Here is a 14228-nt window from a genome sequence, read left to right as displayed (position 1 = left end):
ATTTGAATATGATAGTCATTTTGTGACTCAGCCGATAGTTTTGTGGTCATTTATGTAGTTTACCCAAAAATATATTACATGTATTTCCAACTTTAATTTCTTTACTTGCAATTGTGAATTACCAAACTTGCCCATGGTTTACCTTAGGTTCAACCCATGGTTAATAATTAACTCAAGGTTAACCAATCATGATAACTAGCAACTATAAAATCGAAGGTTGGGGTCTTTATTTGAAACCCTACACCCTACTCAAAACTTCTCAATACCTAAATTTCTACCATTGATTTTGATTTTTATCTTTTCTTAATCTTTTCTCTTTTCAAAAAGAGAAGGGAAGAAAAAAATTGTAAAAAGGGGCTTAATAAAACCACCCGAAAGAAAAGGGTAGAAAAGAATATTAACAAAAGGGGAATTTAAAGGGGGAAGGAAAAATCCCTAAAGACGACGAAGGGAGTCCAAGAGAGAGACTAAAAAATAAATAAAAAACACAAGTATTTTTCTTTTCTCTCTTATTTTTAATTTATTTCTTTAATTAATCTAATTTTTAATCAAATTTCTTTAAAAACATTGCCTTAGAATCTAGGCCAAGGATTTGTTTCTGTACAAAACTTGCAGTTTAGTCCCTTGAGAAGTCCAATCTTTTCTCCTCCGCTCCATCTGCAATTAAGAGAGAGAAAGCGCGGGACAAAACCAAATTCACAATCAAACCCTAGATTTGTAACCTTTTCATTTTTCCGCCAAAAATCCCTAGCCTGCACCCAGATGTTTTAGTTTGTTTTTAAAACTTAAATATTTCTGTTGTTCTTTTTTAGTATTATCGTTTTGGTCCCTTTTTTTAAATTTACTTTTCTCGAATAATGAAAGATTATACAGAGAACTGCTTGTTTCTAGGTTTTGAATTCGAAATCCATGGCAGGGTAGTCGATGAGAACTGCCGATGTCTCTTCACTAGATTGCGCTAAATTCCTAGAAAAGCCCGTGCCCTTTTCCGAAGGGTTGTGGTTTAACGAGTTTCTTGGGTTGTTTTTGAAAGAGATTTGTTCCCTCCATTGCTTGCAGATGGACAGCCTGTGGATCTGTTTAAACTTTTCTTGGTCGTAAGAGAGAATGGTGGCAATGTTGTTTCGGAAAGTGGACTATGGGATTCAGTTGCTAAGGAATCTGGGTTGGATATAAATGTAGCTTCATCGGTTAAGTTGGTTTATGTTAGGTACTTAGTTTCATTAGAGAGATGGTTGGAAAGAATTGTTAAAGTGAGGACTTACATAATGAATCAGACTGAAGTGGTCAGTTGATGGAGTTGGGAGCTGAGCTTAAGGAATTTTTGATGGAATCAAAGAAGAAAGCTATGGAGTATTCACAAGTGGAGGAGAATATAGTAGCAGGGTCAGATGGAGGAGAGAAATGTGTAAAAGGAGAACCATCTAGTCATATTGATTTGACAAAGGGTTTTGCTTTATGAGGAAGTTGAAAATTTGCGGAATGACCATGATCTAAAGAACATGGTGTTCGGTCCTGAGTGTGACAAGAGGTTTATTTTAGTCGATTACTGTGAAGATATGCCTTCAAATATGGCGAAAAGTATGGTCAACTCAATGTGTAATGACGACGAGGATTGTGTTGAATATAAGAAATGCACAGATAATGACGACGACGATGTTATGATATTGGATTCAAATGATATTTAGCAAAATCTTTCATCTCATAAGCGAAAACGGGTTTCTATATGGGAAATGCTTAATTGGATTAGCGAAGTTGCAAAGGATCCTTGTCATTTGGTGGTTGGTTCATTACCTGAGAGTTCAAAGTGGAAGGCTTATGGGAGTGAAGAACTTTGGAGGCAGGTTTTATTGTTTCGTGAAGCTGCCTTTCGCAAAAATGATGATCATTCAAGTGCTGGCCAATCAAATTTGCAGGTACATACAGCCCATTGTTTTTTCCTTTTTTCCCCCTATATAATGCGAGTATTATATCCAAAGACCAACAGCAGCAAGCTGCTACAATAGGGACCAGAGTATCTCGCAAAAACTGATAGTCAGTCAAATAAATCCCAATCCGTACGAAGTCTAGCATTTACATCATCAATATTCAATCCTATCAAACTTCCTTCTATTGAGACTACATCAACAATATCTTTTATAGAATCAAGCCGTTTATTCCTTTCTTCCCATGTGCATTAGATAAATGCATTCCATGCAAGTTTGAGTAAAAGAACAAGCAGAGATTTACCCCTTAGAAAAGTGATCGCCCATTCCAGCTCTTGCTCCCAAAATTGCACAGCACAATTCAGACGCAAAGCTCCTGAATGTGCTTCCACACCCTTGCCGAAAACAAGCACCCAAAGAATAAATGGTCCCTAATCTCTGCCTCAATTCCACACAACACACATAGACCATCCGTAGATATTCCCATTCTTAGCAAACTCTCCTTAGTAGAGAGCCTGTTAAGAATCCCGAGCCAAGCCACCACAGCAAGTCTCGGAACTTGCATAGGGAATCATATTAATTTGTGCCATGCTACTTTATCCCCCTTCTCCTAAGTTCAGACCACACATATCTAGTACTTACTGTCCTCAGAATAGAAAAAACTATACGAGCCTCATTTCTTAAGGAAAAAATCTTCTTCAGGCACTAACTCATAACCCCTTTTATTTCAAAGGACCGAAAGTTGCACAACCGGTGGTGAACCATCCATGGCCAAAAGTTTTCTAAGCAACTGGAACATACAAGCTTTATTCCAGCAAAGGAGATCTTTAATACCAAGTCCACCTTCCGACTTCACTAAACAAATCTTTTCCCAACTAACCTTGGCGCCCGCAGCCTGAACATCCAAGCCTTTCCAAAAGAACCGAGAGCAAATCTGCTCAATATGCCGAAACAATACCTTCCATTGTTAAGCTGGCCTGCCTTTTAGTCATTAATTTAAGTCGGATCTATTTTATCAAAAAAAAAAATTAAGTCAGATCTATGTACTTATCACCTGTGCCTTGTTAGTTAAACCATAGATTAATTTGTATTATTCTTTAATTTCAATTTCTTTAAATGATGTGGAGGTAGTCTGCATGAAAATGCTCCACTATGCATTATGAGTTTCTTATGAATAATAAGTTTAAGTTTGGCTATTCGGGGACTTATTAGACAAGTTCCATTTTACCTGAAGTCAATAATAAATAAATTGAGTCACTTTCACACCATGATTAGAATTCTAACCATGTTGGAGTTTCATTCTGGAAACTGCGGTGTCATAGTGATGATGATTTGTTAAGGGCAAGTCTCTGTCAGCGACTTGGGGCTAGCTTAATCGCTGTTGGGAAAAACTTGGTTTTGGAGAAGTGTGGTTCAAGTGTTTGACAGCGCTCTTAAAAAATGTAAGAAATGTAAGCGATTGAAGTGTAAAAAATATTTAAAATAATAAAAGTTCAGAGTTGTGAGGATAATATTCATTTTATCCAAAAGCCAAACTTTTGTCCTTATTAGCCCTACTATGTAAGATATCGATTATGATTAGATCACAGTCTCCCATTTTGTCCTTTTGTTTGCATCAGATGATCCGCTTCCTGAAGCTTCGCATATTTTTTTCCTTATTAGCCCTACTATGTAAGATATCGATCACGATTATAAAAAATCATAGTGTAGTACCTATTTTCCGTATACGTTTCTATAAACAAGTTATAAGTGTCACATAATTTTAAAAAGGTTCACTCATTTGTAAAACTCATACAATTTTGTTTGAAATTTAAAACTAAAAACATCTTAATACAACAATAAAACAGTTGTTAAAACCTATTACCAGAGTTATCACTTTAAATACATTCTAGAGCAATTTTCTTAATTTTATTACATGCCAATAATTTTTCAAAATAAACCTGATTGTCCTACTGTTACTGATGAGAGTTAACCTTAGATTGATGATAGCTGCTACTGCTCCCAGTACCAGACTGTCTTTGATGTAACATACGTGTGAAATCAACACACATTAAGTATATACTTAGTGAGCCATAATATTGTAAAGAACATTAATGTATACATAAGTATATTTTGGTTATTTGGTTTTTAACTAATTCGTGTCATCCATAAGGATTAGATAAGTGCCTATTATTTAAATTAAATTTCTTTCATACTATCATCATAAACGTTCTTGTTATTTCCAACATACTTATCTTTCTGTGCATTTGTCCCATTATTCTTTAGTAATTATTCATTTAGGACATCTTTTCATGCCTTTAATGCACCGTTATGCATTTCATTTACGGTATCCTTTCATGCCTTTAATGCACTGTTATGCATTTTATTTATGGCATCCTTTCATGCCTTTAATGCAACATTATGCATTTCATTTATTGCATCTTTTCATGCCTTTAATGCATCGTTATACATTTCATTTATGACATCCTTTCATGCCTTTAATGCACCGCTAGGCCTTTAATATTTTATTTTAAACAATTTATACTCTAATAATTATTTCTAATATCAATTAACTCTTTTAATTCATTATAAGCTCTATAGTTTCCACACGTAGTGCCAATACGGTAATTCACAAACTTATTATAATTTGCGTGGGTTGCACACCCACTACTAATACGAAAATTCATAAACTTATTATGAATTTCTTAGTTTTGCACACACAGTGCCCATACTGAAATTCATAAATTTATTATGAATTTCATAGTTTTGTACACACAGTGCTCATACGGAAATTCATAAACTTATTATGAATTTCTTAGTTTTTGCACACATAATGCCATTTGGTAATCACCATACATATATTAAGCAACATGCATCTATGACTATCATAGCATATAAGTGCATAATAAATGGACTCACCTGGCTTGCCTCGCTATTATATCCAAAACGTAAATTTGACTACTCAGCTACTTTATTTTTACCTTTCATTTTGCTTGACTCGGGAGTTTGATTACGATCTACATAAGCATCCATTAAAGACATATACCATACTAAATGTTAGTATATTCCTTAACATTTATACTTTAATAATATTCACAAGTACTATTATTTAAATTTCAATAACAATTTCAGCTTATCTTATAAATTCTGCCTCAATAGTATCGGTACCCCTACCATGGTATCGATACTACTCTATTGTGGTATCGATACTTCTTTACAGTATCGATACTCCTTTACAGTATCGATACCATTTTTGCATTCTTTAACCAATGATATCGATAACTTCTTTATAGTATTGATTCCTCCTCTCAGTATTAATACCAATTGCATCAGTATCGATACTATTCAACTAATTCTTCCAATTTTAAGCCTATAGTATTGGTACTGTTCTATCAGTACCGATACCTTTACCCAGATTTTTCATTTTTCAGCTCGATTCTTACCCAAATTTAGTCAAATTTCCTTATGTTTACACCCAACAATACTATCAAACTCCTCTATACTTATCCCTACTAACTTCCCTTCATTTAGCTTCTTCTAACATCTAATTTCTCCAAAGAACATCCCAAACCAAGAATCATACTACTTTTTCACACATGTTTTTAATCACATCTAATACTTCTAATATCTTATTTACCTCTTTGGCAAGTCAAATATACTTTTAAACTTCAATAAAAACTCATTTTTCATCATATTACTTAAAAACCCATTTTCTTTAATTAATCACAAATAATTCACTAATCACTTAGTTTTAATCCCATTTAAACCTTCCTTAAGCTTCCACATCACTTAAGGTTTCAAAACTAGCCCATAAACTAAAATAAAAACCAATTTGAAGAAAGCTCACCTTCGGCTATGGAGGAGAGCACGAGACGAGCAAGAGGAGAAGAAAATAACTTAACTTAATTGACTTACCCCTTTTTTTTCTTCTTAAATATCCTAACTAAAATAACTTTTAAATCAATTTCCCTCTAAAGGACCAAAATACCCTTCCATTCTTTAATTCTTACTAATTAGTCTTAAACACAAATCCTCATTCATTTTCTTATACTTTACCATTTATTCGATTAAATCTTCCAAATTTTAAATCATTTCAATATAGTTACTAACCTAATATTTGGGGCATTACAATTCTCCCCCTTAAGAAAATTCGTCCTTGAATTTTATGAAGTACCTGATATGAAAAGGTGTGGAAATTGTTTCCTTATGTTCTTCTCTTTTTCTCAAGTAGTTTCTTTTACCTTATGGCTTTGCTAAAATACTTTAACTAGAGGAATCTTTTAATTCAAACATATTTAAGGGTGTTCTGCACTTCCTCCCATATAAAGCTTTATACGGGGACATCTTAATACTTGATTGGTAATTATTGTTATATGCAAATTCCGCTAAAGAAAAATACCTTTCCCATGATCCTTTAAATTCAATCACACATGTCCTTAGCATATCCTCCAATACCTGAATAATTCGTTCTGACTGCCCATCTATTTGTGGATGAAAAACTGTGCTAAAATTCAATCGAGTATCCAATGCCTCATGCAAGAACTTCCAAAACCTTGAAGTAAACCTTGGGTCTCGATCGAACACTATTGATATAGGCACTCCATGTAGTCGAACTATCTCTTACGTGTATATCTCATCACATTTATCCATCTAATAATATGTACGTATCAAAAATAAAGTGAGTTGTCTTGGTAATTCTCTCAACAATCACCCATATTGAGTCTCTCTTGCTAGATGTCAAAGATAGCATTGTAACATAGCCCACAGTGACTTGTTTCCCTGTCCATTCCTGAATCGAGATCGATTGAAACAATCCAGAAGATACTCGACGTTCAACTTTCCTCTATTGGTACATCAGACAATGTCACAATTTTCGTGATACCTCTTTTCAAACTATGTCACCAACTCGACTCTTTAAAACTTGGTACATTTTATTTCATCTGAATGCATAATCAACTGAATTAATGCCCCAAAAAGATTATCTTTCCTTAGATCTTCATCGTCGGAAATACAAAGTCTCCCACGATAGTACAACATCCATTAGACCTGACCTCAAAAGTCCTTAATCTCGTCATTTCTACTTGCAATTCTTACCAAAAGAAAATTTTATTTTAATTTTTTTTGTAATTCTCTTTTCCAATATAAAAACATCTGCTTTTTCTTTAATTCAGCCAACGATGTCATTTCTTTCAACACTAATCGCACATCCATAGTTCTCCAATCTACAAAAGTTTTCCGACTAAGTGCATCTGCAACAATATTTGCCTTCCCTTGGTGATAATCAATGATCACGTCATAATCCTTTAAAAACTCTATCCATCTTTTCTATCTCAAGTTCAACTCTTTTTGAGTCAACAAATACTTTCCAAGATAAAATACTCAAACTGATAAAATTTTAATTAATCAACTCTTATAATTGATCCCCTAATTCTCTTGACTTACTTAAGTCATTTGATACGAAATCAGAGAAACATGTTCAATACCTTAATAACCATCAACTTTGAATTTCACCTCTCGATCTGGAGGTAACCCTATGAATTTATCTGAAAAGATATCCATAAATTCCCAATTTTGTGAAATTATCAGACAATTCTACTTTAATTAATTATCTATCACATTAGCTAGAAAAGCTATATATATATATTTCTGACTTCATTTTCTTCACAATCATTATCGATATCACCTTGAGCGATGATTTTATTTTCTCACCAAAAACTATAATTTCCATAACCTCTGTATTTTTCTGAATTAATCATTTTTGTAGACAAACAACCTATACCCAATATGATCTTAACTCATCAAATGATAATTCCATCAAGTTCACCGAGAACATAGCCCCTGGAATCTTTATCAATTGTTTACTACATGTTCAATTTACATTTGTATTATGACCCACTAGGGCTTACCACTATCATCTCACTCGAGATTAAGCTGAATAGAATACTTTTATTTTAAAAATTTCTTATTTCCTTTTTGAGGTAATCTGTGTAACTTTTTGGGATCCCTTGAAAACATTCTCGAGCAGTTGAAACATTTTCCCTTTCAAATAGGAAAGTCTAAATATATACATCATTTAATAAGAATACTTGATAACTTCATAGCAATAACTTCTTTGCAGTTAATGCTAAATATTACCCTAATAAAAAAATTTACTCTTTTTCCTATCATTACAATCTTGATATTTTTCAAGTTCTTGAGAGTCAATCTCAATCTAAGCATTAATTCATTGTAGCATAGAATGAGTAGACAATCCATTTTCACAAATTACCTTCTAAAAGTAACTCTATCAAGTATATAAAACTCAACATTTCTTCTCAAACAACCTCATAATCATTTGATTTACTAATAAATCATCTTTCTTTAAACGTTTAGCGGACAACGTATTTATAGCTTACTCATTTCCTCTTACTCCAATTAACCATGTTTTAAACAATTTAATGCTTCACTAATATATTTTTCAATCATTTAATCCCACCTGAAGAAACCTCAGAGTTAACACTAGATTAAAAAATCTCCTCTGAATCCTCATCCGATTCAACTTCTCTTGTTAGTCGTTCAAACTTCTTAATGGATTCCTTCAATACAGAAACTTCGTTAAACACTGGGGCATTTCTTCCACAGAATGGAGGAAAATTCCTAGCAACATCTGCCATTCTTAAGCGTGATATTGAAGTCACGTCGGATTCTCTTGGGTCGATTTTAATCTCGACCTTCTTTTCAACATTATCAATTTTTTTGTCTTTGTCCTTAGTTTTCGAAATCTAATAGGACATACTTAGTAATAACACTACAGTTAGTAAAGAGTGTTATCAATCACACTCTAATAACACCATATTAGTAACCTTGACAATCGTAATGGCATGTAATTCCTTTTTCTAATTTCAAATAAAACTAGTTTCGGCCGAGAATCGGCTAAACCTGTAGCTCTGATACCAATAAATGTAACACCCATTTCCGTATACGTTTCCGTATACAAGTCATAGTTGTCACATGACTTTTAAAAACATTCACTCATTTGTAAAACTCATAATTTTGTTTGAAATTTAAAACTAAAAACATCTTAATGCAACAATAAAACAGTTGTTAAAACCTATTACTAGAGTTATCACTTTAAATACATTCTAGATCAATTTTTCTTAATTTTGATTACATGTCAATAATTTTTAAAATAAACCTGATTGTCCTACTGTTATTGATGAGAGTCAACTTTAGATTGATGATAGCTGCTACTGCTCTCAGTACCCGACTAGTCTTTGATGTTACATACGCGTGAAATTAACACACGTTAAGTATATACATAGTGAGCCATAATATTGTAAAAACATTAATGTATACATAAATATATTTTGGTTATTTGGTTTTGAACTAATTCGTATCATCCATAAGGATTAGATAAGTTCCTATTATTTAAATTAAATTTCTTTCATACTATCATCGTAAACATTCTTGGTATTTCCAACATACTTTTCTTTCTATGCATTGTTTCCATTATTTTTAGTAATTATTCATTATTTTCATTTAGAGCATCATTTCATGCTTTTAACATACTGTTAAGTATTTCATTTATGGCATCCTTTCATGTATTTAAAGCAACGTTATGCATTTAATTTATGACATCCTTTCATGCCTTCAATGCACTGTTATGCATTTTATTTATGACATCCTTTCATGCCTTTAATGCATCGTTATGCATTTCATTTATGGCACCCTTTCATGCCTTTAATGCATCGTTATGCATTTCATTTATGGCATCCTTTCATGCCTTTAATGCAATGTTATGCATTTAATTTATAGCATCATTTCATGCCTTTAATGCAACATTAGGCCTTTAGTCTTTTATTTTAGAACAGTTTCTACTCTAATAATTATTTCTAATATCAATTAACTCTTTCAATTCATTATAAGCTCTATAGTTTGCACATGTAGTGACAATACAATAATTCACAAACTTATTATAATTTGCGTGGGTTGTACACCCACTACCAATACGAAAATTCATAAACTTATTATGAATTTCTTAGTTTTGCACACACAGTGCACATACTGAAATTCATAAATTTATTATGAATTTCATAGTTTTGCACACAGTGCTCATACAGAAATTCATAAACTTAGTATGAATTTCTTAGTTTTTGCACACATATTGCCATTTGGTAATCACCATGCATATATTAATCAACATGCATCTATGACTATCATAACATATAAGTACATAATAAATGCACTCACCTGGCTTGCCTTGCTATTATATCCAAAACGCAAATCTGACTACTCAGCTACTTTATCTTTGCCTTTCGTTTTGCTTGACTTAGGAATTTGATTACGATCTACATAAGCATCCATTAAAGACATATACCATACTAAATGTTAGTATATTTCTTAACATTTATACTTTAATAATATTCACAAGTACTATTATTTAAATTTCTATTACAATTCCAACTTGTCTTATAATTTCTGCCTCAATAGTATCGGTACCCTACCATGGTATCGATACTATTATATTGTGGTACCGATACTCCCTTACAATATCGATACCATTTATGTATTCTGTAACCAATGGTATCGATACCTTCTTCATAGTATCGATACCCCCTTCTTAGTATTGATATAACAATTACATCAATGTCCATATTATTCAGCTAATTCTTCCAATTTTAAGCCTATAATATCGATACTGTTCTATCAGTATCGATACTTTTACCCAGATTTTCCATTTTTCAGCTCGATTCTTACCTAAATTTAGTCAAATTTCCTTATGTTTACACCCAACAATACTATCAAACTTTTCCCTATTTATCCCTACTAACTTTCCTTCATTTAGCTTCTTCTAACATCTAATTTCTTCAAAGAACATCCCAAACTAAGAATCATACTACTTTTTCACACATGTTATTAATCACATCTAATGCTTCTAATATCTTATTTGCCTCTTTGGCAAGTCAAATGTACTTTTAAACTTCAATAAAAACTCATTTTCTTTAATCTCAAATAATTCACTAATCACTTAGTTTTAATCCCATTTAAACCTTAAACTTTCACATCATTTAAGGTTTCAAAACTAGCCCATAAACTAAAAGAAAATCCAATTTGAAGAAAGCTCACCTTTGGCTATGGAGGAGAGCACGGGACGAGCAAGAGGAGAAGAAAATAACTTAATTGACTTACCCCTTTTTTTTCTTCTTAAATATCTCAACTAAAATAACTTTTAAATCCATTTCCCTCTAAAGGACCAAAATGCCCTTCCATTCTTCAATTTTTACTAATTAGTCTTGAACACAAATCCTCATTCATTTTCTTATACTTTACCATTTATTCTATTAAATCTTCCAAATTTTAAATCATTTCAATATAGTCACTAACCCGATATTTGGGGTAGTCTCCCATTTATTTCATCGTATTCTTTTCTTTTCCCCTATGAATGTTATAATATAATAATTCCATTGTGTGCTTACTCTGTAGAAAAACCAGAAGATGCATCCCCACATGTATGGTGATAACAGTAAACTTGGGTACAATCTCAGAGAGAGGCTGAGTTGCACAAGGAATGTGTTTTTTGGGAAAAGGGCAGCTAAAGGACAGGATCGGTCACAGTCATGTTCCTTGGGGAATCATAATGACTCGGACAGTTCTATGATAGGGATTGACAAACAGTTGCATGGAATTTGTGATTCTGCAACTCCAGGTTCAGTGTTCAATTATGATGTTGGCATTCAAGTTCCTATTGGGCCATTATTTCAAGTTGAGGTACCAGAGTGGACAGGGGTAGTATCAGAAAGTGATGCAAAATGGTTGGGGACTCGTGTTTGGCCGTTGGAGAAAACGGAAAAGAGGTCTTTTGTTGAATTGGATCGGATTGGAAAGGGAAGATCAGATTCATGTGGCTGCCACAATCAAGAATCTACACAATGTGTGAAGTTTCATGTTAGAGAGAGACGATTGAAAGTAAAGCTTGAGCTTGGTTCAGCTTTCAACAAGTGGAAATTCGATAAGATGGGTGAAGATGTTGCTTTTGCTTGGGCAGAGGAAGAACAGAAGATGTTTTTATCTATAGTGAAGTCGAATCCTCCGTCACCAGAAAAATCTTTTTGGGATGACATCTACAAGTATTTCCCGAAGAAAAGTAGAGAAGAGCTCGTTTGTTATTACTACAATGTCTTTCTCTTGCAGTGTAGAGCATACCAGAACCGGATGACTCCAAGCAACATTAACAGTGATGACGAGGAACCCAAAGACGAAGAAGAATCATTTGTTAAAGGCGGTGGGCGTGAAGCTATTAAGTCCTACACCTCCATTTTAATTTCCCCAAAGAAGTCACATAAGAGTAGATACACTTCCTAGAGCGAATATGGTTCGGGTTTAGGCCATTTTGAGGTCTATATAATATTCCTCAGTGGTGTGCCTTTGAAGAGTGATGTTTGGGTGTTCAAAGATTTTGTTCATAGGGGGAGAATAGATCACACTTGCACCTAAGGTTGCAAGCAGCGTCTATCTATGGATGCTGTTGAAGCGTTTTTGGATTCAAGCTTTTCGGGTTTTGAGGTAATTTTCATCATTCTCCATTTTCATCGTACTAACTATTTATCGTTAGCAACATCAAAATCAAATTTTCCCTTTTTTCATTGAGCTTGCTCTTGTTTTATTTTTATTTTTCTTAAATGCAGCATGACACTACGTTAAAAATAAATGATTTGACCTCAAAACACACCATAAATATAATTTATTGAATATTCACAAATTATAGGGTTTGTTTTGCTTAATTATTTTTTTTAATTCTCTTTTGTATTTACAGTTTTTTTATTTATTGAATTAGTGGATAGATTTTCCTAAACTCATTTAGTGGAATTCATTTTCATTTGGTAGAGTAATAATTGGGAGTAGTGTTCATGAATTTTAGGTTGGTTTTAAGAGATAGCAGAGCCCGGTTTTTATTTTGGCCCATTAGGGCAATCCCGTTTTAATTTTGTAATTTACGACAAATGCTATAGTATAAGAGGAATTTATCATCTCGAGGTGACGAGTTTTATTGGACATATTATTTTATTATCCCAATTTAGTGGGCTCCATGTGGGTTATTTTTTTAATTTATTTAATGGGACTCGTCACTTTAGGTGATGTGTCTCTTGAGAAATTATTTTTTAAAAATAATTTGAAAAATTAATTAAAAAATTTAAAATAAAAAAATTGTGGAACTTGTCACCTTGAGGTGATAAGTTCCTTTGAATTCAAATAAATTAGCCGTTTAAAATCGTTGGGCAACAAGCGGTCAATTTTTCAACGGTCACAATTTGTCACCTTGAGGTGATGAGTTCGGTCGGATTTAATTTTTAAAAAATATATTAATTACAAAAAAAAGTAAATTAATAATTTTATTACAAAACATAATAAAAGAGCGTTTACAAACTGACATATACATAATAAAAATTTATTTATATTTTCGTAGTTTTTGACAATGTCGAGGAGTGGTTGAATGATAGTGGTGTGTGGCTCTTGAGTATGTGGAGGCGTCCGCTTTGATCGTCTTCGTCTACATCTTTGTTTGGTTATTGAAAATGAGGTGTACTGAACACACTCTGAGATCCACCTTCAAAATGCGGTGATGAGATACTTATGGTATTTGATGACATCATTGTCATTGAATCGACTTGGCTATCTTGTTGACCATGTATGATATGATCCTATTCACCTTCACCTGCATGTTCTGTAGAAAATGCTTGAATGTTTTGTATTGCATCTTATGAACCTCCAACCTAAGTCGACTAAGTCTCGATTGAAGTATGATATAGATGATAAAAACCAAAACTAACATGAGATGCAAAATAATAATCTTGAGATGCAGAAGAAGAAGAAGAATAAGTCGACTTTGTGAATCGGGCCTTGTGTTGTTCCTATTCTCCCTTCTCTTCCGATGTCGTGAGATATGGTTTCCCATTTGCTTCATAATTTCGGACATAAAGAGAAAGGTCGAAATCTAAGTCGATAGGTGTAATATTGTAATGCATGGGGATGCTGATTCCATTGCTTAATGTAGGTAGCGTGCTTTCTCGACCAATTTTTGGTATATTTCCCACACGTATCAATTTTATGGAGCGCATCCATATCAAATATTTGTATTGGAATCAGTTGATGAGAAGCAAACTATTGCAATACTCTATCAACGGTGTGCACTTCAACATTCGCAAAGTGTAATAAAAGCGTTACGACACACCATAACTCCGACCTATTAAAAAATCTCAGTGGTAGTAATCGGTAGATCTCTTCAACACAATACGGAAGCTAAGAAAACTGTAAACAATAATTATAAAAATTAGTATATATAAAGTT

General features: G+C 33.1%; 1 pseudogene; it reads left to right on the top strand.

Annotated features, from left to right (window-relative positions):
- The first annotated feature begins 592 nt into the window (after window positions 1-592).
- Window positions 593-12377, top strand: LOC120192997 (annotated as a pseudogene).
- The last annotated feature ends 1851 nt before the right edge of the window (window positions 12378-14228 follow it).

The sequence above is a fragment of the Hibiscus syriacus genome, unplaced genomic scaffold (assembly GCF_006381635.1).
Source record: "Hibiscus syriacus cultivar Baekdansim isolate YM2019G1 unplaced genomic scaffold, ASM638163v2 tig00116984_pilon, whole genome shotgun sequence".
NCBI classification, from domain to species: domain Eukaryota; kingdom Viridiplantae; phylum Streptophyta; class Magnoliopsida; order Malvales; family Malvaceae; genus Hibiscus; species Hibiscus syriacus.
This window is presented reverse-complemented; position numbering and strand designations above follow the sequence as displayed.